Source organism: Schistocerca piceifrons, chromosome 3 (genome assembly GCF_021461385.2).
Source record: "Schistocerca piceifrons isolate TAMUIC-IGC-003096 chromosome 3, iqSchPice1.1, whole genome shotgun sequence".
Classification (NCBI taxonomy): domain Eukaryota; kingdom Metazoa; phylum Arthropoda; class Insecta; order Orthoptera; family Acrididae; genus Schistocerca; species Schistocerca piceifrons.
Window position 1 is genome coordinate 38,311,355 of NC_060140.1, and position 6,524 is coordinate 38,317,878.

Below are 6,524 nucleotides of genomic sequence, written 5' to 3' on the forward strand. Positions count from 1 at the left end.
CATTAAGGTTTCAAAAGTCCGCCATATTTGGCTCTCCCGGCGTGCAAGTCTCTTCCATTGACACAGCATCACCGAGGAATTCTCAGCCATGTGCTCGCTGGATCACACGCTGGCTCTACCTGTGTTGCTGAGCTAACGTTTGGCACCACGTGGCCGCTGCCGTTCCCCTTCTTGCCGAGCGGCCCGTGCACCACGCCAACTGCGATTATTTCGAGGGCGCCACAACTCGCCCGCTACCTCACACTGTGAATAACCCACTGGCAGTAACTATTAAAGAATCTCGTTGACATATACCCTTTGTAATGAGCAGTTAGTTAACGAGCATTCGCTTCTCTAATTGACTAATTATCCATCATCATTAAATACAGTAAGAAGCACAAGCCTCCCAAAAAAGAAACACTACCTTCAATAGTGACACTTCAGCATATACCATAGAAATAAGATGCACATCATAACTTAATAAACATCAGTGTTCTGTAGAATATGAATCATTTACATGCTATAAAGACAGTGTAATAGTGAGTACAATAGCGCTAGCATATCGTCTTCACTCATCTGTTGACACTAGCAGAAGTCACGGTGTTTGACGTTTGGTGTGGTCACGTCTCTTTTTTTAAAACTCGCCAGCCGCACTGCTAGTCGGTAGCTGTGGACTTGTGAGTAATGCCTGCTAGTTGGCGTGCAGCTCGCAGTTTGATGGTCAGTTGCCAATGAAGATAAGGTCGCCGTCGTTCGCAAGTCTGAGGCCAGGTGGCGTTCTGAATGTGTCTAGATGTCGAGTTCGACGTTTTACTCTCTCCAACTACATTGCATGTATTGTTGCAGTAGCGTGTGGAATCATCTTCCTACCCACTACTCTTTGAGCCGGCGTGTCAGCACGAGACCACTCAACAATTACTTCTTTGTCGTAACTCGCATACACATCACAGATCAAGGGCTCACATAATATCTTCCGATTTCAACCAGTTAAAATACAATTGAAAGAGGGTTGCACGAAACTTTTATTTTGTTTTGCCACGGGAATGTTGATACATGTCTTACCTCTGCATTTGAATTCCAAAGTTTTTGAAGCCGATTTTCGCATTTACACTTTAAGACACAGTTCTTTGGCACTCTTTACACAGCTTCATACTGCAAAAACAAGTTCGTCCAAGATATACAAGATATTACTGCACTGTATTGCCAAAATATGTAGTTTCTTTCTCCCATTTTTGATTTTGGAAATTATGTTATACTATGTTATACTGTCTGGTTCCCAAGAGCCAAGATGAAACATGGGAAGTAGACGAAATTTTGCGTTCTGTAATCTATTCATCACCAAAAACCACTTTTGACAGTGAGCCAAGATGAAACATAACTATGTCGTATTATTATTGCTCATCCGAAGATTGCAGCCTGCATTTCATTTACAGCTAAGACGAAACATTGCAATTAAATAAAATATTGTGTTCTTTGTGTATTCTTTAACAAAGGTAGCAATAATCCTGTCATGGTAAGCCAAGGTGAAACACACCCTAATAATATGATGTCATTTGTTACAAACCGAAATAGAAGCCAACATTTAATTTTGTTAATTAGAAGTACTTATCTAGTCCTAGTTCGCTTGGATCGGTCCTGGCACACTCCAGGACTGACCCAGGGTATCCAGAACCGGATAAATACTACTACTATGGAACACATTTTTAGGAGTTTTCATTTAAAAACGCCTATTTTATCATAAATTAGAAAAATTAGTAGAAATATACAATTCTTTCGTATCCTGTTCATTTATTATAAAATAATTATTTTTTCTCACAAAAGGTGAACATAAGAAAATAAATTTAATATTTTTTCGTAAAAGGAGCATGTAAGGAAAAATAATTAATTCATTCTCACAGAGAATAATTTACATTAAAATTGTACTGTTTTTACAGTTCTGTGTCTTTCATTATAAATGGTGAAAGTAAGTAAATAAATAAAAACCATTCAATTTATTATTCAAAATTTATCTAATTCTCTCTTCTTGAGCAGCCATAATATTTTTATGTACTGCTCATTGTAAAGATTTTTTGAGAGAAGACTTATTTACAGTGCTACAACATATGCAAGTAACTTTAATTTTTGGGTAATATTTAGTACGTTCTTTACAAATCCAATAATATCCAAATTCTCGATATTTATCTTCATAAAATTCATGAATATTCTTTTTCTCTAGATGGTCACCACACTGCTTTACCTGTTTGGTATTATGCCTTTGAAAGATATAACATTTAACAGCAAAAAATAAAATTTTTAAAATGTTTTCAAAGAATGCATTCAATATCATACAATCCATTATTTCTATATTTAAATTTCTTCAGTCTCATATGTTTCAGTTTCATCCATTCTTTTTCGATTAACTGAAAATCCCAGTCAGTAAATAAAAATAACATCTCCAGAATGAGATTTTCACTCTGCAGCGGAGTGTGCGCTGATATGAAATTTCCTGGCAGATTAAAACTGTGTGCCTGACCGAGACTCGAACTCGGGACCTTTGCCTTTCACGGGCAAGTGCTCTACCAACTGAGCTACCAAAGCACGACTCACGCCCGGTACTCACAGCTTTAGTTGCCTGCGAAAGGCAAAGGTCCCGAGTTCGAGTCTTGGTCGGGCACACAGTTTTAATCTGCCAGGAAGTTTCAAATACCTGTATAACATCTATCTGAAAAAGTAATCTTAAACTCATTCTTAAGTTCCATACAAAATTTTTCACCATATCTAGTACTTAAATATTCACATCCATTAATATTATATAAAACATTTTCCTCTAACTCAATTAATTTTTTTAGTACCTTTTGGGACATTAGCATTGTTGAGCTTCTTGAATACAGTCTCCATTTATACAGAAAAATCTCTATTACATTTATTTGTAATTTGTAATGTCCATATGGTAATGTTTTTATTTTATTTTCCAAAATGTACCTTTTGTCACCATGGGGACTCAACGCTTTCTTGTTAATTTCAATTCGTTATTTTTGTGTTTTTACTTTGAATCATATTAATCTTTCTGTACTGTTCTGTATTATTGAACAGACAATCTTTATAAGCTTCTAAGTGTATTCTATTTTTAACAACTTATTTTTTAACTCCTTTAAATTTTTCTTTATTTATCATTTTATAAGGATACAATTTTGCTCTCAATCCACAAAATTCTTCCATTATTTTTCCAATGCATTCATCTTTCATTTTTCTTACATAATTATTTTTAGGACAGTCATTAGTATCAAATATATCAATAATGGTTCTTATGTTTTCATTAAAATCTTCAGTTTTTATATTGTAGATACAACAATTTGTATCTTGATAACACAACTCAGTATTTTCTCCATATTTCAGTTTCATTATTCCATAGCGAAAATTATACACCACTTCTTTAGAAAAGTCAAGTATACTCATTCGAACATAGACTAATTTATTAAATGTAATTTTTGTTTTAGTCATATAAATAGCTACAAGCTTTTGAGTAATTATAGTTCTTCCTTTAAATTTTGGTTTAGTTATAAGTTTATCACATCTACCTCTCTCTGATACCATTTTTACATCCACTCTATTTCTAATATTTTCCATTGTCTTACCAAATAATGAATTACTCATCAACTAATAGAAGTCATCTTCAAAATCATCTTGCCTTTAGTCCCCATTTTTGTATTTAAGTCTATATACTTCTTCAACCAATCCAATTGTTAAAATTTTTAAATTGTATCTATTTTTCTTAATTTCATTTCTAATGAAGATTTCTATAATGAATTACTTATTTATTTTTATCATATGGAGTAGTCTGTAACGTACCTTCTTTACTTCCTGGTAGATTTCTCATTTTTATTTTCATGAGCTAATGGTAAATGCTTACATAAATCACGTAATTCTTTTGGATATTCTAAATTTACTTCAAAATTATACTCAATCTTAGCGGTATCTGATATTTCAATTACTTTTGTACAATCAAAATTATTTGGTTCATCCTATTCAAATACTCCATATGGTAAATATTGAGCCATAGCATAACCATATAAATTATTCACATCTAAATATGGTAGATAATTTCATATCTTTCTACTATTACAATCTTTCACTGTTTGCTTATAGCTTGTCATGATTTATATGTAAAATACCATTCATCGAATTCCGCATAAAGAAGTTCATTAAAGAATAAAAATACTCTACGTGAATAAGTGTTGGCCACACAACTTAACAAAAAGTTATTACCTGATCCTGTATTAAATTTACTTTGGATATCCCAAAATTAATTAGAATGATTGTAAACATGTCATATATGTCATGTTGTCAAAAAATAATGCGACTTAATCACTTGGTCTTTGATATATTCCATCTATTTTTGTAAATCTTCTGCTAAAAACTTCAACCAATTAGTTATTAATTGCAAAATCAAGTCATCATCTGTCCATACCCACTTCTGATAAAAAATCATAGAATTACATTTACAATTAATTAGTGATCTAATTTATTAATTTCACATAGTCGTTTAACTGTTTCATTTACATTAACTGTAGGTATAACTAGTGTAGGATTTGGTATAACCGTTTATGTTAATATTTTTTTACCATATAAACTTTGAAAACCATCAATACTGAATCATAAACATCTGAATAATATAAACCAAGTGAATGAACAATTTTGTTGAACTAAATCTCAAATTAAATTTGGTTCGATATGTTAATGTACTATTATCAGTTTCGAAATACCAAATTTCATTCATATCGTTATTATTTCTATAGGATCATTATTCATATATGGAAAAAATGCAGGACGTAAGTCAATTCCTTTTCCATCTAGTCCCTTTCAACATTAATAACATGATATTTCATGTTTTGTACTCATCTTTTATTTATAATTAAAATATCAGGGTTATTAATATCACAAACAAATTGAATATCATTACATTTTTGCCATAAATGAAATGCTGCCTTTGTTCCTTTCTTATTTCATTTATGCATACTATCCTGTATATAACTCAGAAAATTTCAATAAATTTCGAAAAGATCGAATATGTTGTTGTTGTTGTTGTTGTTGTCTTCAGCCCTGAGACTGGTTTGATGCAGCTCTCCATGCTACTCTATCCTGTGCAAGCTTCTTCATTTCCCAGCACGTACTGCAGCCTACATCCATCTGAATCTGCTTAGTATATTCATCTCTTGGTCACCCTCTACGATTTCTACCCTCCACACTTCCCTCCAATACTAAATTGGTGATCCCAGGATGCCTCAGAATATATCCTACCAACCGATCCCCACTTCTAGTCAAGTTGTGCTACAAACTCCTCTTCACCGCAGTCCTATTCAATATCTCCTCATTAGTTGTGTGATCTACCCACCTAATCTTCAGCATTATTCTGTAGCACCACATTTCGAAAGCTTGTATTCTCCTATTGTCCAAACTATTTATCGTCTATGTTTCACTTCCATACATGACTACACTCCATACAAATACTTTCAGAAACGACTTCCTGACACTTGAACCTATACTCGATGTTAACAAATTTCTCTTCTTCAGAAATACTTTCTTTGCCATTGCCAGTCTACATTTTATACCCTCTCTACTTCAACCATCATGTTATTTTGCTCCCCAAATAGCAAAACTTATTTACTACTTTAAGTGTCTCATTCTCTAATCTAATTCTATCAGCATCACCCGCCATTCTATTATCCTCGTTTTGCTTTTGTTGATTTTCATCTTATATTCTCCTTTCAAGACACTGTCCATTCTGTTCAACTGCTCTTGCAAGTCATTTGCTGTCTCTGACAGAATTACAATGTCATCGGCGCATCTTAAAGTTTTTATTCCTTCTCCATGGATTTTAATACATACTCCGAATTTTTCTGTTTCTTTTCCTTTACTGCTTGCTCAGTATACAGATTAAATAACATGGGGGAGAGGCTATAACCCTGTATCACTCCCTTCCCAACCACTGCATCCCTTTTATGCCCCTCAACTCTTATAACAGCCATCTGGCTTCTGTGCAAATTGTAAATAGCCGTTCACCTTCAGAATTTGAAAGAGAGTATTCCAGTCAACATTGTCAAAAGTTTTCTCCAAATCTACAAATGCTACAAAAGTAGGATTGCCTTTTATTAATCTATTTTCTAAGATGAGTAGAAAGGGTCAGTATTGCCTCACATGTTCCAACATTTCTATGGAATCCAAACTGATCTTCCCCGAGATCGGCTTCTTGCAGTTGTTCAATTCGTCTGTAAAGAATTCGTGTTAGTATTTTGAAGTTGTGACTTATTAAACTGATAGTTCGGTAATTCTCACATCTGTCAACACCTGCTTTCTTTGGGACTGGAATTATTATATTCTTCTTGAAGTCTGAGGGTATTTCGCCTGTCTTGCTCACCAGATGGTATAGTTTTGTCAGGACTGGCTCTCCCAAGGCTGTCAGTAGTTCTAATCGAATGTTGCCTACTCCTGGGGCCATGTTTCGACTTAGGTCTTTCAGTGCTCTATCAAACTCTTACCACAGTAACATATCTCCCATTTCATCTTCA

The 6,524-nt window shown here is 33.8% G+C and overlaps 1 non-coding gene across 1 annotated transcript; it reads right to left on the bottom strand.

Annotated features, from left to right (window-relative positions):
* Positions 1-2,482: 2,482 nt before the first annotated feature.
* Positions 2,483-2,557, bottom strand: Trnas-uga. Its single transcript has one exon. It is a non-coding gene; the product is annotated as a tRNA-Ser (tRNA).
* Between the last annotated feature and the right edge of the window lie 3,967 nt (positions 2,558-6,524).